This window comes from Ranitomeya imitator, chromosome 3 (genome assembly GCF_032444005.1).
Source record: "Ranitomeya imitator isolate aRanImi1 chromosome 3, aRanImi1.pri, whole genome shotgun sequence".
Taxonomy (NCBI): Eukaryota; Metazoa; Chordata; class Amphibia; order Anura; family Dendrobatidae; genus Ranitomeya; species Ranitomeya imitator.
In genome coordinates this window covers 568,140,696-568,164,695 of record NC_091284.1, presented here as the reverse complement: position 1 = coordinate 568,164,695, position 24,000 = coordinate 568,140,696, and positions in this window count along the sequence as shown.

Genomic DNA, 24,000 nt, shown 5'->3' with positions numbered 1-24,000 from the left:
TGCTTCTTAAAGGGCGACCCCATAGTTGAGTAAATTAAATGAGCTCTGGCATCATGCACCCATCACGCCCCATTCCACTGCAGCTTCGCCTTTTTTTCAGCAAACCTGATAGAAACTAACATGAAAACACCAACATTCGCAAAATGACACTTTTTTGCTTTAAAAATCTTTGATGAATCGGAGCCATAGTATCATATAGTTCAATGAGTAATCCCTACCACAAAGTTTGCAATGAAATCGTTTGCAGATTTTTAGAATAATTCTACAGTGAACTTGGAGTTCTAATGTAAACCTGGCCTCAATGTGCTGTCTGTTCTAATTCAAATTTTTTTTTCATAAAGCTTCAACTTTGAGAACAGTCCAATATGTCTTCTTTCAAGTTATTATTAGGTGCTATGAATCAGCTATTTGTATTGTCTATAATGAGGATGTCCATACACTACTTTGATGTTGTTTTTCAGTGACTAGCTAATGATTTTCAGTTGTAAATTACTTCACTCTGGAAAAGATCCATCCAACAATACAGTAAATTAATCAAGAAAGTTATAAATATGATTGCAATTTTTTTTGTATCTGTCCTCATTTTGATTTAATGACAAACTTTAGCATATTCTTTAAATAAAACATCAACAAAATAAAATTAATGCCAGTTGCTTCTGATTTGACATTCATTATATGTATTGTATTATTCAAAATTATTCAAACTAAATAACAATTTATGCTCTCAAACTACTGTCTAATCTTTTTAATCATGGTGTACTGTTCTTGATGACCAAATCAACCACATTTTGCTTGACATGCATAATAACAACACACAGCTTTGATTTAGGAACAAACACATTCTGTAATCTCATTCTATAAATAGTTTTCGTAAAGAACACGATATGAACGTACTGGGGTGTTGGGACAGATATTGCTTACAATATACTGTCAATGCCTTACTGCAACGTAAAGGTGCAAAGATAATACTGATCTAATCTCTCAAAAGTCCCAAACAATAGTGATAATTGCATTTAAAGGGAATCTGTCAGCAGGTTTTTGCCACCTCATCTGAGAGCAGCCTGATGTAGACTGAGAGAAGCTGAATCCAACGATGCATCATTTAGATTACTTGTTGCAGCCATTTTAACGCTATCAGAGTTTTTAGATTTAGCAATAAAGCAGAGCCGAGGAAGCAAACCCCGCCCACAGCAGGCTCTGTATATACCATGTCCATAGACAGTGAGGTGCCTATCACAGGAGGGGGCGTGTGGGACCAGGGCTCATGCGACTAGCTAGTCACAGCAATCATAAGCTTCTAGGGCTAATAGAATTAATGAAAGCAAACAAAATCTTGGAGATTGATAAGAGAGGCATTACTGACATTTGTGTTTTAACCCATACCTCATACTGTTTTCAGTATGACATATTCCCTTTAAGAAATTAAACAGAAGGGAGGGTTCCTTTCTTATTCTATCTGTACCCACACATTTTCTTTGGTAAGCCATGGGCTTCCAAGCCTACCATGGCTACATAACTACTTTTTCATGAAATTTGCTATTATTGGGTACAACCACTTTTTTACATGAGTAAAATTGTACATAGTCATAAAAAATGTAATGCATATTATATGTTGCACTATAAAAGCCATACATTTTAAAATGTAAAAAAATCCCTTTTTAACTTCTTCCTAAAATGTTAAAAGTCAATGAAGAACTTATATCAAATATATCAAAAACTAGTACCATATAAAAATGGCAAAGTTAAAAAGAGGAATATAGCCAGCTCACCAACAGCCTTTGTACATGCATGGAACTCCATACTGTATTGACCTGATTAAAGGATAAACTTGCGATATTCAAGCTTTTTCAATAAACTTCAAAATGTATTCAACTTGAATAATGTTATCACAGCTGTGATAAAGATCGATCTGCGTTTAAAAAGCACTGCTGTATCTTGGCTGCTATAAGAGCGGTTCAGGAGCCCTGAAAAATGTTTTGTCAAGTTGAATAAATGTTAAATTTTATTTAAGGAGCTGGAATATCTCAAGTGTACAATAGAAAAATACGATGCATCCTGAAAAAAAACCCTTATATATACAACTACATCAATAAAAAAAATAAGTTATTATTCTTACATCTCATTGATAGCTTTGCTCTCCAAGTAAGGGTTCTATCCGTGCAGTCCATGGATAGAGTACGTCCACATTTTAGTGCATATGGCTGTTTTTATGGCAGAGTTTTTTGTGGACCAAGTGATTTAAAATCACCCATACAAGTCTATGGTCCAATGAAAGCATATGAAAAAAATAATGATGAAATGCTGTTAGTAAAAACTGACACACTGACGAATCACACTGAAAAATCACTGAAGTCTGAATGAGACAATAGATCACAATGATAAAAAAAGGTTAAAAAGTGCCCTGAAGGCCATCAAGTAGGTCATCCTCAATTTTATCATTGTTTAACTGTAAAATTTCATTTGTAAAAGCATATTATGGTCCGTTGATCCAACATTGTAGAGGTGCACTGATCCAGCTAACAGAATATGCTGTATTCAATACATACAATGATGTTGACTTACAAAAGGGTAGGGAATTTATTTTTTTGCTTTACTTAATTACCTAATATCTAATACAACAGGGGAGCTCATTATATAAAAAAAGCAAAGCAAAAAGGAAAAGCGTCAGAAAAGCCTAATTAGCAGGCAAAATACTAATTAACACATTGCATTTCAAGACCCGGTCTATTTTTTGTGACAGATCAGAGAAAGATAAATAAAACCATAGTCGGCTGCAAACATCACATGTTTATTCATACCAATTGCCAATTCTAAAATAGAGAAAAATTAAGTTTTGTAGCATAGTAAATAGTAAAATGATCTGATTGCAACACTCTAATTCTGATGCTGCCACATATTGAGGTATATTTATTGCCTTATAGGAATTTTTTTTTTAATAAAATGGAGGAGCTTCTTATAATCCATGCATCTCCAAAGTTCATATTCACATTGACTTCTATTGGTTTAAGGTCTGGAGTACAGTCTGGGGTCAAGTTTGTACCAAACCAAACATTAAACATTAGTTGTGCCGAATTCAACTAACCCGAACATCAACGGATCCACTCATCCCTAGTATACAGTTACCATTACTGGATAACCAACACAGGGAGAAAAACTAAAGCTATATCTAACATTTTTGTAATACTACCAATTTACTTTATTAATCAAGTGGCAAGTTACTCTGAGTTGTTTGCACTGCAGCACTCATTCAATAGTTGCAGTAGCTCCTATGTAGCTGTAGCCTAAAGCAGAGTACACAAAGAGCTGTGAATCTTCAAATTTGAGGTGTACTGTATCCTTTAAAGGTTTTACTCAAATGATTTGCAATTTTCTTCACATTCTTCAATGTACATTATGCTTTTGCATAAATTCTTTTATATATTTAAATCAAAACATATCATAAAATCATTTAAACTTGAAATCATACTTCAAAATCCGACTTCAATGATTTATGCATAAACATGTAAAAACAGAATCTTGATGACAGATGATTTTTAAACCATGGTATAGTGTGTTTCTGTATGAATATATAGTATGAGCTCACCGACCACAATAACATTCTCCATATTCCAAATCTTTCATTTAGATCACTTTAAAGTGTACTTGTCATTTGGTTGAAAACATAATATAAATGCACAATACCATACAATCTGACACGTGCTATTTTTCCACATTTTGATTCTGCAGTTGTTTGTATCCCTTGCACAGCTGCCTGACCTACTTGAAACCCTTTTTATACCTTCTTTGAAGCATATTGGGTATGTACTGGGCTTGTCGAGCGGTCAGCAGCATGTACCCCTGACTTCCCTTCTTTCATTTCCTAAAAATAATGCATTATTAAAATACAAATCAATCTGTTAATCCTGAAGGGGATGCAGGTGGGGTATTTGACATAATACCCATCCAGGGGGCATTATAGCCATCCAGGGGGCATTGTCACGCCAATGGTCCAAAGTGTTTCCAAGGTGGCTAAATTCTGCCGTTCCCAGTGTGGATTCCCAGAGTAGGCTGTCAAGCTAAGACCATATTCAGAGATATATTCACGTCTTTTCCGCACTAGTATCTTAGCATTGACTGTCAGCGCTTCTGAGTCAGGATGATATCAGCAGCATGATCAAGTAGTTTTATGTATTGAGCAAGTCTAAGTCCTCTAGTCGGCCACGCTCACTGGCAGGCTTAGTGTGGCACACACACACAGTATGCAAACATGGAATAAACTTTTCCTCTTTTAGTCTGGTGCCAACAGTCTCGACCATGACTGTATTCCTGTGTTATTTGTTCTTATCCTGTATACATGTAACAATCTCTAACTTGTATGATTACATTTGCATGTAAATAAAGTATTTTGGGAGTGAAAAAGTTAGCTATGAGCTGATATTAATAGCCTGGGAAGGTCCATGGGAATTACCCCCTTCTCAGGCTATAAACTTCTGCCCCCAGCCGCCGGCTTTCCCTCTGCTGGTTATTAATATTACGCAGGAGCCCACACAATTTTTTTTCATTTTTTTCTTTAAAAATAACAGTTGCTGTCTGCTTAAAGCCTATGTACATTAGTTCTGTTAATGCTCCTACATAGGCTGGTGACAATGTGTGCACAGGTTTGTGTGTATTTGTGTTTACTTATCGACTTAGGAATGAAGGTGTTAGGCTGAGTGTGAGCATGCTAGTGTGATCGTGAGTGTGAGCATCAGCATGTGAGTGAGTATGAGTGTGAACATCAGCATGTGAGCCTGAGTATGAGTGTGTGAGTGTGTGAGTGTAAGCGTCAGCATGAGAGTGCGAGCATCAGCATGAGTGTGAGTGTTAGTGTTTGAATGTCTGAGTGTGAGCATCAGGGTGAGTTTGAGCGTTAGCGTGTGAATGTGAGCGTGAGATTGAGCATGAGTGTGAGCATCTGCATGTGCGCGTGAGTGTGAGCCTCAACATGAGTGTAAGCATCAGCGTGAGTGAGAATGTGAGAGTGAGCATGAGTGTGAGCATAAGCGTGTGAGTGTGATTGTGAGCGTCAGCGTGTGAGTGTGAGCATCAGCTTGTGAGCATGATACAGCGAGCAGCACCAACTAACAGAATCGTTGCTGTCTGCTATCCTCGGTGACCGTCTCTTTGTTAGTATAACTTTGCAGTAACCAATAAAATGGCTCCGCACTGTGTTCCTAAATCTCATCTTCTCTTATCCCTTAGCAAACACCCAGAAGGGGAGGAGAGGAGTGACATCACACCCATGTCAGCAGATTCAGCCCATAATTACTGCAGTGCTGTAATGTGAGCTAGTTGTGCACTAGGTTTTTGTGTCAAATTTATGTAGCTGCTCCCCCTACTGCTTAAAAGTGGAAATACTAAAACATTTAAAATTGTTTTTCATATTTTATTAAAATATAAACAAATGATAAATTTTAAGAAAATTTAAACATTAATTCTTTACATTTTTTCAATTGCTGATTTTTTTTGATGGTACCTTCCCTTTAAGCCCAGAAGGATAACGATGAGACCAGAGCACCAAAAGAAGACCTGCTTGCACTGAAGCATTAGCATCTCATTAACTCAAAATTGCAAACAAAGATTAAATAACAACCACAAGACGGATTTCTTCAACCCAGGTATCATTTTAATCAGTGTATCAGCACCAACCTGACAAAGTCTGTAGTATTCTTAGCTAAATCCTGATGACAGATTAACTTTAAGGAATTTCTCTAGGGGTGCAATCAGAACCTACAGATGCCTCACAGAGCTTTATACCATTGGGAAGTGGAAATACAATATTTTAGTGGTAAAAATGTAATTTTTTTTAGAATCTGCAAATTAGTCTGTTACAGAAAGGTTAACAGATAAAACTGGACCATATTTTTTGCCCAGTTTCTCTTGAACATGATGATGTCCTAAATTTCATTAAAAATTATAGTTTGGCCACACATCAAAGCTAAGAAAGAAGAATTGCTATTTGGCTTTTGGTGCACAGATTTTGCTAGAATAGTTTGCAGTCAACATTTGCTGAACCCCTGAAAGTGCTAAAACAGCAGAAAAACACCCAAAGTCACCCCATTGTAGAAATGCCACCTCTCAATGTATTCATCTATGGCTGGAGTGACTATTTTGTAACATCCACCCCATGCTTTTTTTCTGCAGAGTAGCAAATATACCAGTATAGTGCCCATGTATTGTGCCCAGCTTGTGCTTCTGAAGATGTCTAAAATTATGTGACATTGCCAGAACAGACACTAGATGGAGTCCAAAGTCACTCAAACTGCCTCACAAGTGAGTCATTCCATTGGTGGTTTTGTAGATTTACATGGAAAGTCCAATGTAAGTTTTCGGTAGAGAGTGCAGGATAAATGTAAACCGAGTCTTATTTTGATTTTTGGGAAGTAGAATGAACAAATGGAAAGCAGTACAAGAATAGTTTTAATTTTAAGTTTTGTGCAGTTCACCTTGCGGTATTATTGATATGACAGCTTTATTTTTTGGGTCGATGTTATTACAGAGATACAAGATTTATTTAGTTTTTTTATGTTCTCTCACTATCACACAGTAAAACTGCTTTTTTTAAAAAAAAAAATAGTTTTTTGTCATCATATTCTGAGAGCTATATCTATTTTATTTTTTGGCAAACTCCTGAAAGAAGGCTTATTTTTTTTTGCTTGACATTTTGTAGATTTTTCTGGTAATATATTGGTTTTTATAACATTTTTAATCACATTTTAAAGGTTTTTCAGATACAGATTGAACGAAAACCAGCAATATAGTGATGGATTTCTGTGGGATGATTTGGAATTTTCATTTATACCATCTTTACTCTACATATGACTTTGCCAAAGCTGTTTCTTACATTTTTTGTGTATCTCTATGATGAAAAGCGACATTTGGAGCTTGTTTTTTTAATAATTATTTTTTACAATGTTCACCATAGATTACATGAACGTTTTATAGTTCAAGTCATTCCAGACATTGTGATGACAATTATATGTTTTTCTTTATTTATGTTTTATTTTCATGATTTTTGTCCACTTTTTGTTTTTTCTTCACTTAGTTCCATTGTGGGAATATTATTTACCTAAGTTTTTACCTGGATTGAAAAACTAAAATTTTCTGCTTCTCTCTTATTCGAAAGACTTAATGCATTTCCTATATTAAATTGATGTCATTATATTTAGCTGATGTAAACCCAATCTGGTATAATTTTAAATAAAATATTTTATGTAAGGTACATCTTGAAAGAAGGAGATTTTTTTGTATATCCATTGTTCTGGAGCTAAATTTACACTATCATTAAATGTGTAAAATGAATCCTGGCTACTAGATTTTAATTAAGCATTTTTAACGCTTTTTAATTAGTGACTGAGAAACTTATTCACAGGTTGGGTATCATTCGGAATAAGTTGTGAATGATCACAACATCACTATGCTAATAAATTCATTGTAAACTATCAAATTACAAATTCAAGCACAAATACGGCTTTCTATCAAACAGAAATAAAATATACAATATAAAGTCTATTTTATTGTAATTACCATGCATAAAAATTAGATATTCAAAAGTAAGTGAATATAAAAAATAATTATAAATATTTGAATGCACATCTCACATCTCAGTCCAAGTTTCATTGTGTGGTGCTTCTCTGCACCTCTGTGAGGCTTTGTATTCTTCCATAGAAGCAATGTTTCTAGGAGTGAATAACTATATTAGGTTATGCATCGAGTTAAGCAATAATTATATTCCTGATGGGGTACTTGGAAATCCAGAAAATCACTCTGAAGTCCATAAAATTGTATCAGTACCAAATTTCAGATCTATAAGTCCATCGAAAATTTTTTACAAAATAATTAACTAATCTAATCAACATTTGATTGTTCGTAGTCCAAAATAACAAAGTTGTCATTCTCCAGAGTTGTATTTTGAATCATGCCAATTTTACAACTGATCAAGTGCCCTGCATCCCCAGGAAAGCACAATTTTCAACTATTTCTGTTTTATGAGGAAACATTTGTAGGAGTAGAAACCAATATTTTACTGCACTGAAAAATGTACCCTTATAGCCTATGGGTTGGTCTAGGACAGAGGCGTAAGTGTCCTCGAAGCAAGCTGAGGACAGAACTGTGACTGAGGAGCAGCTGAAGACTTTTGTCAGGAAAACAAGCTGGGCAGTATTACATTATTAATATTGAATGGGGTGGGCTCACAAATTATTCATTTTTATTTGAGTGGACTCTACTGTGTAGAGGAACAGTGACAGGCACAGTGACAATAATTTCTGAAAAGAGGCATTATTACTGAGTGGAGGCACATATATGTTATTGTTTATCACCAAAACATGTCACAAATATTGTGAGAGGGGCACATAAAAGAAGTTTCCCTATTACCTTATGGTACCACAAATTTATCAGGTACTTAGAAGGTTCCACAATCACTTGGCTGAAGGCTTATTAGGGGTTTTATCAATGAAGCATAATATTACTATCTGGGAGAAAGTGATGAGCAAGTGTACTCGTTGCTCAGATTTTCCCAAGCACGCTCGGGTGGTCTCCGAGTATTTGTAAGTGCTCGGAGATATAGTTTTCATTGCCTCAGCTGCATGATTTACAGCTGATAGACAGTTTGAATACATGTGGGGATTTCTAGCAACCAGGCAACCCCCACATGTACTCAGGCTGGCTAGCAGCCGTAAATCATGCAGCTGCGTCAAGAAAAACTAAATCTCCGAGCAGTTACAAATACTCAGAGACCACCCGAGCAACGAGTACACTCGCTCATCACTACTGTGAGACACTAAAAGCAGCAATGTTTATGTTTTTGGCTGTGTATGAAGCCTTATAAGCAAGTGTGAAAGGGGTTCAGGGAATGAGCTCTTTCCACACATCATAGATGCTCACTATATTGCATAGCTGGGATCTATCATTAATAACAGTGTTGGGAGTTGAACTTAGATCTCTACTGTTAACCAATAAGTTGCAGGTGACAATTTCAATCTCTGACATAGGCATTTAAATGTAATGCTAGCCTGTACACTTATGCTTTGTCTCCTATTGAGCCCCTGTGACGTGATTGCTGGGCAACACTGAGTTAGCTTGACAGCTGGGGGCCTACTGAAGGCTCCTATGGCTGCTGGCTTGCTATTCCTGTGAAACCCTACCAGTGGCTGAGCTTCATATTTTCCAAGGGATTGACAAATGGGATTACTAATGGGGTACAATTAGCTCTTTTGGGTCAGACTGGATCGTACATTTGTTTTTGTGCATGTTCCACTTTCCATTGTCCCTTTCCATTCCTAAAAGTGATGGGCATTTTTTTTTTCAACTGTGTATTAACAATGAAAATATATAAGTAAAATTGTGGTGATAATATCTGTTTTTTTTCAAAGTAGTAATATTTGTTAACCGTATTACTGTACTATCCAATTATTGCAAATCCTAGGATTTCATCAGCTCACCCAACCAGACGTATTTAAATCCAATTCTCAGTAGACATGTGCAGAGCACGGATCATCACAAAGTTTCTGCCGGCCGACTCCCAGGTGAAAATGCAAATTACTCACTTGTCCAGCTAGTGCAAATATTGAGTGGAGGAGATGAAAATAGAATACAAATCTTGTCCTTTATTAGTGTATCATAAAAACAAGCTGACGCGTTTAGTCATAGCATAATAAAAACATATTGCGACACAATATATAATGGCACATAACAAAATGTGCATTTGCAATATTGTACATAGACTTAGTGGCTATAACATTTGTATAACACTCAGGTTGGGTAGGGTGTGTGACTTCGTTCAATGGGTACTCACGTGTTTGATATATGGTTGATTGACATGTATTGTGATTGGTTGTAGCCTTTTGTTATGTGCCTTTATTTATTGTGTTGCAATATGTTTTTATTAAGCTATGACTAAGGGCAGTATTGCTTGAAATGCATTAGCTTGTTTTTATGATGCACTAATAAAGGACAAGATTTTTATTCTGTTTTCATCTCCTCCATTCAATATGTGCATGAGCTGGACAGGTGAGTGATTTGACTATTCAAATATACATTACTTCACATACAGGTGCTTCTCACAAAAATAGAACATCATCAAAAGTTAATTTATTTCAGTTCTTCAATACAAAAAGTGAATCTCATGTAGTAAGTCCCCTCTATAATTTGTAAAGCGCTGCAGAATATGTTGGCGCTATATAAATAAAATTATTATTATTATTATTATTATTATATATTACAGTGCCTTGTAAAAGTATTCGGCCTCCTGCAACTTTTCAACCTTTTCCCACACATCATGCTTCAAACATAAAGATACCAAATGTAATTTTTTAGTGAAGAATCAACAACAAGTGGAACACAATTGTGAAGTTGAATTAAATGTATTGGTTACTTCACATTTTTGTGGAAATTCAAAAACTGAAAAGTGGGTGTGCAATATTATTTGACCCCTTTACTTTCAGTGCAGCAAACTCACTCCAGAAGTTCATTGTGGATCTCTGAATGATCCATTTTTGTCCTAAATGCCTAATGATGATAAATATAATCCACCTTTGTGTAATCAAGTCTCCGTATAAATGCACCTGCTCTGTGATAGTCTCAGGGTTCTGTTTGAAGCACAGAGAGCATCATGTAGACCAAGGAACACAAAAGGCAGGTCCATGATATTGTTGTGGAGAAGTGTAAAGCCGGATTTGGATACAAAATGATTTCCAAAATGTTAAACATCCCAAGGAACACTGTGCAAGCAATCATATTGAAATGAAAGGAGAACCATACCACAGCAAATCTATCAAGACCCGGCCGTCCCTCTAAACTTTCATCACAAACAAGGAGAAGACTGATCAGAAATGCAGCCAAGAGGCCCATGATGACTCTGGATGAACTGCAGTGATCTACAGCTGAGGTGGGACAGTCTGTCCATAGGACAACAATCAGTGGTACACTGCACAAGTCTGGCCTTTATGAAAAAGTGAAAAGAAGAAAGCCATTTCTCAAAGATATTCATAAAAAGTGTAGTTTAAAGTTTGCAACAAGCCACCTGGGAGACACACCAAACATGTTTAAGAAGGTGCTCTGGTCAGATGAAACCAAAATTGAACATTTTGGCAACAATGCCAAACGATATGTTTGGCGTAAAGGCAACACAGGTCATTACCCTGAACACACCATCCCCACTGTTAAACATGGTGGTGGCAGCATCATGGTTTAGGCCTGCTTTTCTTCAGCAGGGACAGGGAAGATTGCTGAAATTGATGGGAAGATGGATGGAGCCAAATACAGGACCATTCTTGAAGAAAACCTATTAGAGTCTGCAAAAGACTTGAGACTGGGACTGAGATTTGTCTTCCAACAAGACAATGATCCCAAACATAAAACAAAATCTACATTGGAATGGTTCACAAATAAACCTATCCAGGTGTTAGAATGGCCAAGTCAAAGTCCAGACCTCAATCCAATCGAGAATCTGTGGAAAGAGCTGAAAACTGCTGTTCTCAAACGATCTCCATCAAACCTCACAAAGTTTGAGCTGTTTGCCAAGGAAGAATGGGCAAGAATTTCAGACTCTTAATGTACAAAACTGATAGAGACATACCCCAAGTGACTTGTAGCTGTAATCGCAGCAAAAGGTGGTGCAACAAAGTATTAAGTTAAAGGAGCGGAATAATATTGTACGCCCCACTTTTCAGTTTTTGGATTTCCACAAAAATTTAAAATAACCAATAATTTTCGTTCAACGTCACAATTGTGTTCCACTTGTTGATTGTTCACCAAAAATTTACATTTGGTATCTTTATGTTTGAAGCATGATATGTGGGAAAAGGTTGAAAAGTTCCAGGGGGCCGTATACTTTTGCGGGGGTGTGGCCCCACTGGACCACAGATCAGACTTCCCTGGAAGGGGCGTAACTAAGTAGCTTCCTAGGTGTTCGCTGGAGCCTCCGATGGTGAGGTCAGACTTGTGCAGTAGGTAGCTACCAGGTACCACTCCAAGGTGAAATCTGACTGTGGATGCTGATCCCATCGGGAAACTAGACACAGGCAGGCAGGCATGGCTGTGACACTGGCTGACGGATGGATACAGCAGAGGCCTTGATGGGCAGACTGGCTTGATGGAGATGCAGGCAGGCAGATGGGCATGGCTGGCACTCTGGCAGACAGTCGGGCATGGCTGGCACTCTGGCAGACACGCCGACAGGGCAGATACTCTGGTAGTAACTGGCATACAGGCAGGTGTATGGAAACAGGGAAGAACCTGTTCAGACTGGAGGGTATATGGAAACAGGTAGGAACCTGTTCAGACTGGTGAACATAAAGAAACAGGTAGAGACCTGTATGGCAAGTTGCTGAACAGAGGTAGAGCAAGAGCAGTTGCAAAGCAGAACCACAGGAGGCGAAGTAAGAGCAGGAGGTGGAGCTAAGGTGGAGTTAAGAGCAGAAAAGGGGAAGGCAGAGCTAAGAGCAGAGAAGGCAGAGCTAAGAGCAGAGAAGGAGAAGGCAGAGCTAAGAGAGAGCAGAGAAGGAGAAGGCAGAGCTAAGAACAGAGAAGGAGAAAGCAGAGATAAGAGCAGAGAAGGAGAAGGCATAGGAGGAGGCGGAGCCAAGAACAGAGGCACTGGAGGCGGAGCCAAGAGCAGAGACGCTGGAGGCGGAGCCAAGAGCAAACCGCAGAAGACAATGCCAAGAGCCAGAACTGCAAGAGGCAAAGCCAAGAGCCAGAGGGTGCAGAGCCACAGGTTGTGGTGAGCAAAGCTGAGAGGCACAGAATCACAGGTTGTGGCAGAACTGAGAGGAGAAGAAAAGAGCCATGGGTATTGGCGAACAGAGCAGAGAGATGCAGAGCCACTGATAGTGACAAGCAGAGCAGAGAGGTAATGCAGAGATAAACACAGCAGAGTGAGAATGGTAAACAAAGAACGAACAGGAACGGACATAGACCAGAGTTCAGACACAGAAGTAACAGAACACAGATTCAGACCAGTGTACAACGCCCCTCTGGGTGGCGTACACAGAAACAGAACACAGATATAGGCCTGCGTATTGCAGCCCTCAGTGACAGGAAACAGACATGACCTGGCAGCTCAGTAGCAAATGCTAACTGAGGGAAATAGTTTACAATTATAAAACACGGCGCTCAGTAGATATGAGAATTGGCGGTGCTCAAGTAGGGTGTCCACCCCAAAGACTAAAGATGACTAAAACTTGGCACTCAATGTGAGAAGAAAAGCTTCTTATTTTATTGATGCATCCAGACAAACAAAACTGCTAAACGTTTTCGGTCCACACCGGACCTTCGTCAGAGCGTTTCTTTTACATTGACTATGAAACATATAAATAAATACAGTGTCACATGATGCAGAAATACACGTCATATAATGCAAAAACGAAAAAGAGATCTAATAGTGAAAAACGAAAATCTACGTGATGCTCCATCTGGTTTAGGGAGACGTGCCAGATAGATGAGTCTATCCAGAACAACATGTGCTCCGTGTGAGGTGGAGATATAGTCCGTGCTGAGATGCTGGATAAGGGAAGTAACAGTAGTGCTGGAGATGAAAGGACGCTGGTAATAGTGTGACCTCAGGCCGAGGAGGTCTTGCTCAGTGAGGTAGGCAAAAAAAGGATACATAGCAGAAATGCAATATACAGGTACTTGAAGCGCAGACATGAGATACAAAAATACGCCTCCCGTGAAGCTATATGGAATAGCAAAGTGGATAGTCTAACGTGAGGACCTAGAAAAATAAGGGATACGTGAGTCTGTGCACATAAATGTAAATGTAATTGGGCACCCCAGAAAACAGGGAAAGAAAGGGAGAAAAAGGAAGAGCAAATAAATGAATGGGAGAGTGCAAAGAATGTAGGTAGCATGGGTCCTGAAAGAGAAGAGTTGAAGAGGAGAGTAATGTAAATGATGCCTGAAGGAAAATGAACGTATCGGGCTACCCACAGGAGAGGTAGGGTAATGGAGTAAGTGAGAGCAACATACTACCTAGATGAGGAAGCTAGAAAGCCTGGATGAGCGTCAGCTAGAACAGGATATACAAGAGCTGCAGTATGCTACAAAAAAACAGAGCCGAGGGGAAAGGGTTAACAGGGAGAACACACATGATGGATAATAATGGAGAGCCAGATGAGCAGAGAGCGTATGTACCTGGAGGATCACAATGGAGAGTGAAGCGCCATGGAAAGGCACAGAGCCTGAAGGGAGTAGCGGCGCTGTGGGAGAGAATGTGACCGGGTCAGGAGATACACAATGGGGCAGATATCAGTAAATAAAGGAGGGGAGGGGCGCAGTAACCGCCGACATACCTGGATCCTGGGCGCTCATAGTGCAGAGCAGAGAGGAGCGATGCTGCAGGAGGGGCGGCACTTCCGGGTATAAATCCTGGTGACTAGTGACGTCATCGTGGTCATGTGACCACCCGCAGAAAGCGCATGCGCAGATAGCGCTAACGGGAAGAAGAGGGCAGTACAGGGGAAAGAATCCCTGAGTGTGCAGGACGCTGGGAGCGGTCATGTGACCGCAGGCAAAGTGCCTGACAGTACAATAAGTGTAAAAGAAAGGCAGTGTGAAGAGGATGACTAGGGGAGGAAGCGCATAACAATAGCGCTATGCAGAGAAATAAAAGGCAAGAAAGAAAAGGAAAGAGGACCCATAATACAACAGGGGAAGATGGTGATGTCATACCGTAGAGTATAAACGGTGCCCAGTATAGTGACCATAGTGCAATCTAGCGATTCTAGAGGAAAGAAGAAAAGGACAAATTAGTATATACATAATATACAAAAGATATCAACAATGTACAATGATTTACAATAGGGCCGATACGTCATATTCCCTATTAAGACCTTTAGGCTCTAGGGTCTGGAGGGTAAAAATCCAGAAAGCCTCTCTCTTTTTGAGGATTTTAATCCTATTCAGACCTCTCCTATTAGGTTCAATTTGTTCCAGGACCTGGAACCTAAGTTGCGAGATATTATGGTTCTTTTCATGGAAGTGATATGGAAGGGGCAGATGATTTTTATTACAGCGAATAGTGGATTTGTGCTGTGAGACCCTGTCCCTAATGGGTTGGGTGGTTTCCCCAAATTGAACCTAATAGGAGAGGTCTGAATAGGATTAAAATCCTATGTACGGTATGACATCACCATCTTCCCCTGTTGTATTATGGGTCCTTTTTCCTTTTCTTTCTTGCCTTTTATTTCTCTGCATAGCGCTATTGTTATGCGCTTCCTCCTCTAGTCATCCTCTTCACACTGCCTTTCTTTTACACTTATTGTACTGTCAGGCACTTTGCCTGCGGTCACATGACCGCTCCCAGCGTCCTGCACACTCAGGGATTCTTTCCCCTGTACTGCCCTCTCCTTCCCATTAGCGCTGTCTGCACATGCGCTTTCTGCGGGTGGTCACATGACCACGACGACGTCACCGGGATTTATACCCGGAAGTGCCGCCCCTCCTGCAGCGTCGCTCCTCTCTGCTCTGCACTACGAGCGCCCAGGATCCAGGTATGTCGGCGGTTACTGTGCCCCTCCCCTCCTTTGTTTACTGATATCTGCCCCATTGTGTATCTCCTGACCCGGTCACATTCTCTCCCACAGCGCCGCTTGTTGTGAATTCCGCTCTTGGGCTCCCTCCGGGGGTTGTAAGTGGCACTTTTGTGAGTTCTGCTCTTGGGCTCCCTCTTGTGGTTTCAAGTGGTATGGCTGCTCCTTGGATTTAGATGTCAGCAGCTGCTTCCACTGATCGTCTTTTCTGCTCGGCTATTTATTCCTGGCTCTTTCTTCAGCCAGTGCCACTTGTAAATGGTTCCTGGTTGGATTCACATCTCTTTGGATTTCCCTGTTATCCTGACCAGTTCAGCAAAGCTAAGTTCTTGCTTGCTCTTTTCTGTCCACAGATTGTGGACTTATCCGTTCTGTGCTTTCTATGTTTGTCCAGCTTATTTGTATGAATTTATTCTGTCTTGCTGGAAGCTCTGGGAAGCAGATTTACCCTCCACACCTTTAGTCAGGTGTGGAGATTTATTGTAAACTCTGCGTGGATTTTTGTAGTGTTTTATACTGACCGCACAGTATTCCATCCTGTCCTATCTGTCAAGCTAGACTGGCCTCCTGTGCTCATCCTGGTTTCATTCTGTGTATGTCTTTTCCCTCTCCACTCACAGTCATTATTTGTGGGGGGCTAATCTATCCTTTGGGGATTTTCTCTAAGGCAAGATAGTTTTCCTGCTTCTCTCTTTAGGGGTAGTTAGCTCTTAGGCTGTGACGAGGTGCCTAGGGGGAGTTAGGAGCATCCCATGGCTACTTCTAGTGTTGTGTTGAGCTTAGGGACTGCGGTCAGTACAGATACCACTTCCTTCAGAGCTCATTCCATGTTGCTCCTAAACCACCGCATCATAACAGCCGCTACTCCCTTCAGGCTCTGTGCCTTTCCATGGCGCTTCACTCTCCATTGTGATCCTCCAGGTACATACACTCTCTGCTCATCTGGCTCTCCATTATTATCCATCATGTGTGTTCTCCCTGTTAACCCTTTCCCCTCGGCTCTGGTTTTTTGTAGCATACTGCAGCTCCTGTATATCCTGTTCTAGCTGACGCTCATCCAGGATTTCTAGCTTCCTCATCCAGGTAGTATGTTGCTCTCACTTACTCCATTACCCTACCTCTCCTGTGGGTAGCCCCATAAGTTCATTTTCCTTCAGGCATCATTTACATTACTCTCCTCTTCAACTCTTCTCTTTCAGGATCCATGCTACCTACATTCTTTGCTCTCTCCCATTCATTTATTTGCTCTTCCTTTTTCTCCCTTTCTTTCCCTGTTTTTCTGGGGTGCCCAGTTACATTTACATTTATGTGCACAGACTCACGTATCCCTTATTTTTCTAGGTCCTCACGTTACACCATCCACTTTGCTATTCCATATAGCTTCACTGGAGGCGTATTTTTGTATCTCATGTCTGCGCTTCAAGTATCTGTATAGTGCATTTCTGCTATGTATCCTTTTTTTGCCTACCTCACTGAGCAAGACCTCCTCGGCCTGAGGTCACACTATTACCAGCGTCCTTTCATCTCCAGCACTACTGTTACTTCCCTTATCCAGCATCTCAGCACGGACTATATCTCCACCTCGCACGGAGCACTTGTTGTTCTGGATAGACTCATCTCTCTGGCACATGTCTCCCTAAGCCAGATGGAGCATCACGTAGATTTTCGTTTTTCACTATTAGATCTCTTTTTCATTTTTGCATTATATGACGTGTATTTCTGCATCATGTGACACTGTATTTATTTATATGTTTCATAGTCAATGTAAAAGAAACGCTCTGACGAAGGTCCGGTGCGGACCGAAAACGTTTAGCAGTTTTGCTTGTCTGGATGCATCAATAAACTACGAAGCTTTTCTTCTCACATTGAGTGCCAAGTTTTATTCATCTTGAGGGAAATAGTTTGCTCAGGCATCCTCCAATGGGTGAGGATGACTTAAGTATCAGAGGCCTCTAGGCTATTGGCCAGGGACACTTTAGGGAGGTGCACGCAGTCTCAATAAGAATCTGGAGTTGCTGGCGCCACCTCCCTATGCACACAGCCAGGAAGTGTTCACAGAGTAAGCGGCCATGGAGCACATGGCATGGAGCCAGCAGCAGACAGATCTCACAGCATGGCACTGGGTGAGTGAGTTGATGTAACAAGCAATGGGGAATGGAAGGCCATGCAGTGATGCCAGCAGGGTTGTTACATGTGGTATATGGGGTACAAAGATAGTGGTTGTCAGAATTCCTTTATGAACAGTTTCCTGGAAAGTGGATTGTTCATCGTGGGCCAGTTGAATGGCCACCAAGGTCTTCCGATCTGACCCCCTTAGACTTTTATCTTTGGGGTCATCTGAAGATAATTGTCTATGCTGTGAAAATACGAGATGGGCAGAATCTGAAACAACGGATACTGGAAGCCTGTGCTAGCATTTCTTCTGCGGTGTTGCTATCAGTGTGTCACGAGTGGGAGAAGGGGGTTGCATTCACAATCCAACACAATGGGCAGCACTTTGAGCACATTTTATATATGGTCATAAACTTGTATATAACTCATGATAGAATAAAGTTACGTTAAAACCAAGCACACCATTGCTTTTCTTGTGAAGTTTGATGTGTCACATGACCCTCTTCCCATTAAAAAAATAAAGTTGCAATCAAAAAGGCTGACTTCAAAATGGCCGCCATGGTCACTACCCATCTTAACCCATTATCTACCTATGTCCTTTTTTGGGGACGCCTAATCTTTAGCTTCTAGCAACTATGATTTTTTAATTTTTATAATTAGGTCCAATTTTTTGTGTTATGTTTGTAAAATGAATGTTTTCAAAATATGAAATCATGTCATTGTCATTTTTAATTGAATATTGAGACGCCTTTTCTGAAAAATCCGTACTTGTAAAAATTTTAATTTGGCAAGTAAAAAGTTTTCCTCCTCCCATATACTAATGTGCCACAAGCAGGAAGTTGATATCACCAACCATTCCCATTTTATTTAGGTGTATCCATATAAGTGACCCATCCTGTAGATTAGTTTCACTTTTTGTATTGAAGAACTGAAATAAATTAACTTTTTGATGACATTCTGATTTTGTGAGAAGCACCTGTAAGTATCTTTGAAGAGTCAACAATTTCTTAAGTTTCATAGTGTCCAACAGTAAACCCAGTGCTTTTATTGCCCTCATAGTTAAAATAGTTTCTTTTGTCAAATAGTGCTTATGAATAATACTGTTGTAATATATATAATACATATTAACATACTGTACAATATAATCATACAGTAGATGACATGACTCCACATGGCAAAGATTAAAATACACTAGATTGTGGCCTGATTCTAATGCATCGGGTATTCTAGAATATGCATGTCCACGAAGTATATGGACAATGATGATTCCAGAATTCGTGGCAGACTGTGCCCGTCGCTGATTGGTCGAGGCAACCTTCATGACATCATCATCGCCATGGCAACCATTATGACATCTACGTCGATACTGTGCCCATCGCTGAATCAGAAACGTGGGATTTCTACGTCCTTTATGACATCATCGTCGCTGTGCCCGTTGCTGATTGGTCGAGGCCGCCAGGCGATGGTGTCATAATAGGTTGCCATGGCGATGATGATGTCATAATGGTTGCCATGGTGATGATGATGTCATAGTTGTTGCCATGGCGATGATGATGTCAAAGTTGTTGCCATGGCGATTATGTCATAATAGTTGCCATCTTGACGGTTGCAATGGTAGCGGTTATGTCATAAAGGTTGCCATGGCGATGAAGATGTCATAATAGGTTGCCATGGTGATGATGATGTCATAATGGTTGCCATGGTGATGATGATGTCATAATGGTTGCCATGGCAATGATGATGTCATAATGGTTGCCAAGGCGTTGATGATGTCATAATAAGTTGCAATGGTGACAGTTATGTCATAATGGTTGCCATGTCGATAATGTCATAATGGTTGCCATGGCGATGATGTTATAATGGTTGCCATGGTGATGATGATGTCATAAAGGTTGCCATGGTGATGATGATGTCATAATGGTTGCCATAGTGATGATGATGTCATAATGGTTGCGATGGCGATGATGTCATAATGGTTGCCATGGTGATGATGTCATTATGGTTGCAATTGTGATGATGTCATAATGGTTGCCATGGCGATGATGATGTCATAATGGTTGCCATGGTGATGATGTCATAAAGGTTGCCATGGTTATGATGATGTCATAATGGTTGTCATGGTGATGATGATGTCATAATGGTTGCCATGGTGATGATGATGCCATATTGGTTGCCATGGTGATGATGTCATAATGGTTGCCATGGCGATGGTGTCATAATAGGTTGCCATGACGACGATGTCATAATGGTTGCATTTGATGATTGTGTCATAATGGTTGCCATGGCGATGATGATGTCATAATGGTTGTCATGGCGATGATGATCTCACAATGGTTGCCATGGTGCTGATGATGTCATAATCGTTGCCATGGCGATGATGATGTCATAACGGTTGCCATGGTGATGATGTCATAATGGTTGCCATGGTGACGATGGCCTCGACCAATCAGAGATGCGGGATTTCCAGGACAGACAGACAGACAGAAAGACAGACAGAAAGACAGACAGACAGACGGAAAAACCCTTAGACAATTATATATATAGATATTCTGAGTGTTACTACCTGAGATTGCATCATTCACTTCTGGAAGCTACATCCCTGTAAATTTTTCTCATTCATCATTCCAATTTGATCTAGACCCCCTGGGAATGGATTTCTTTTTTTTAGGAATCTCATAGCATCTGTCTAAATGGTAGACAGACCATTATGACAGGCAATGTTATTTCTATTTATGTAAACCTGTAGACATTAACATTATAACTAGTGTTGAGCGATACCGTCCGATACTTGAAAGTATCGGTATCGGATAGTATCGGCCGATACCCGAAAAATATCGGATATCGCCGATACCGATATCCGATACCAATACAAGTCAATGGGACATCAAGTATCGGAAGGTATTCTCATGGTTCCCAGGGTCTGAAGGAGAGGAAACTCTCCTTCAGGCCCTGGGATCCATAGGGATGTGTAAAATAAAGAATTAAAATAAAAAATATTGATATGCTCACCTCTCCGGCGGCCCCTGGACTTCACACTGCTAACCGGGAGGCTTCTTTGTTTAAAAAGCGCGCCTTTCGGACCTGTGAATGACGTCCCGGCTTCTGATTGGTCGCGTGCCGCCCATGTGACCGGCACGCGACCAATCAGAGGCCGCGACGTCATTCGCAGGTCCTCAATTCCTATAATTAGCAGTTTTGTGAATGAGAATGACGTCGCGGCTTCTGATTGGCCGCGTGCCGGTCACATGGGCGGCACGCGACCAATCAGAAGCCGCGACGTCATTCTCATTCACAAAACTGCTAATTCTAGGAATTGAGGACCTGCGAATGACGTCGCGGCCTCTGATTGGTCGCGTGCCGGTCACATGGGCGGCACGCGACCAATCAGAAGCCGGGATGTCATTCACCGGTCCGAAAGGCGCGCTTTTTAAACAAAGAAGCCTCCCGGATAGCAGCGTGAAGTCCAGGGGCCGCCGGAGAGGTGAGCATATCAATATTTTTTATTTTAATTCTTTATTTTCCACATCCCTATTGATTCGATACCGATACCCGATATCACAAAAATATCAGATCTCGGTATCGGAATTCCGATACCGCAAATATCGGCCGATACCCGATACTTGCGGTATCGGAATGCTCAACACTAATTATAACCCATTTTTGATGCTGCTATCATCAGCTTGGCAATACCTTAGTTACACTTTTTATATATTTAGAATTAGTTTTAAAACATTACCTTTTATTGGCAATTACTAAAGATATACATAATATGAGCAAAAAAAATGAATATGCGAACATGTATGCTATAAGAATGTTCTTTTAGTATCTGCTTGCTACAGTCTCTAAACCTTCTCAAATGAAAAATGCAATGAAAAATAAGCATTCCGATTCACAGTGGCCATCCTACCTTGATTTAATAGTTCAATAAGTGCGTGTTAGACTTTAAAACTGTAGGAATGAACAATGAATTATGTTATGCTTTTCTGGCCTGCTTCCAACAACATTTAGAACAAAATAGACCTATTGACTATTGTGGTCTTAGTGGTTACAGCTGTGCAAGGCTTTTTTTGTTAAATGATAGCTACCAAAATGATAAAAGTGTTGATGGACTCTACTTATTCACCTTCCTACGCTGTCTCTCTCCTTACAGTTGAATGATGAGTTTTACAATGTAAAATATAGTAACATTTTTCTGCGTTTTATTAACAGAAATATTTAGTGTGAAAGCAGAAATTCTGTTATATATTAAATATACTATGAATAAGCAAACAATAAGCAGTATGTGATTGCATGTTTCATTTCACATACAACTGTATGACGTTTGGTGTATTTTTATTACAAAATCTTTTTCACTGTTGCCGTTCACTGCGATTTTTATCAACTGAAAGTACAGATATGCAATTGCTTATGCTAACCTAATGCACATAGCAAAAAGCAGCAAAAAATCATGGTGCAGAAGAATCTACAGTAACTGAACACCTAACAGATTTAATTACTTTTGCTTTGTTAGTCTAGATACACAAAACGCTTGTCACTACATTTAGTGGCTCCATTGAGAATTTCATCTGAACCTCCACAAAATGGAATTTGGACACATGCGCTGATGGGGGCATTGACTATAATGATGCAGATGGAGTCAGAGTGTGCTGTCATGTATCATTTTCTGCCCTGCACTTACAGCTTTGCACCCTCTCTTCTTTTTTCTGACCAGCTATGGGCATCCTGTAAGTGTCTGAAAGGACACTCTTCTCTGTGACCTGCTTCCCTACCAAAGATCTTACACAAGCACTGTCAGTGTCAGGCCGGCCTACGCACAGTAAGGATCTGAGGTTTCACTGTTGTGATAATGTAGAATTAGGCTAGGTTCACATTGCGTTAGGTCAATCCGTTAAGCACATAGCGCTAGCGGATGGCGCTACCGCAATGTTTATTTTGGGTCCGCGTTCACCGTCCCCGCTAGCACAGATTCCCGATCTGCGCTAGCGGGGGACGGACCTCGGATGCTGCAAGCAGCGCCCGAGGTCTGTCACAAAAGAACGGCATGCGCTAGCGATGCGCTACAGGCACAAATCACATTGCTGTCTATGGGTGCGCTTAACTGACCCGTTGCTTGGTGTTAATTGCGACATTTTCGCCGTGCAACGCAGTCCGTTAGCGTTAACCCATTAACGCAATGTGAACCTAGCCTTAACCAAGAGGTACAAGTATAGCTTAATTGTGTTACATCTTCAGTTAGGGCGCAACAATGTCTGAAAAAACTGGGATACTGTGGTAAGAACTAAAAGAATTGGTGTCTGCAATCTCAGTTCACATCAGTTTAGAGTTTTTTAACATTTAAAAAAATATCATAACTGTATACAAAGTAAACGAATAAACAAAATATGTAAGAGACTATCAACCTCCTGTAAATTATTAATTCTTGCTTTGTGCTTTCCCGTTCTCAATTATTAATTTAGTTTAATTAGCTATTTGTTTCTAATTAAATGACAAATAAGAGTAATGTCTTTCTGTCCATTACCATAGGTTATTCAGTTCTAAGCTCTACTACTAACAGCTAAAGGTACAGTACTGCATGTCACTATGCAACCTCTATTTTAATTAGGTTTTTCAAACGAGATGTATATCTTGAGAAGTAAATATACAATATCATTATCCAAGCTGAGGTTTTTAGAAACTAATCTCAAGAAAATAACTATTGCTCTAATAAATAGACATAAATAGGCAATTGTTTGGATGAAATCAGAATAGCAAAGAATACATTCATTGAAAATTGCTTCTTATTTCATAAGAAAATGGAAAAGGTTTAGTTATCTGACAAATGGCTTCTGCAATATATCCATTGTTAAAGCTAATTCAGAATCTTATGGCTACAAAATAACAATCAAAATAACAATCAATGAAAATGCGGTTATGTTATGCTGTATTTTTTTCTTTAACATTTAAATTTTTAAGACTATCAACTGTATGACCTTGTGCCCAGGGCATTTTTAAATGATTCTATTGGATAACTTTCAGAACCACTACTGATGTTCAGAATGTTCGGCAGGTGACATAAAAAATGATCATAAAAGATAATACCACCAGTTCACGACGTTAATACCTTCTATACATCTTTCTTCTAAACTGTAGCTTTTACTAAGCTTCAGAAGAGCCTACATTCTTAAATTTTCGAGTAGAAGTGGCAAGGTGAAAAAAATCTTGGGCATTCTCTAGAGTTCTACACATAAGATGTTTTATTATGGCATGTAAATAATCCAATTTAAACCCTTGTCCATGCATCTGTGCCTTCCATTTAAAAGCACATTTCATATAGTAAGTAATGATGGACCATCTTACT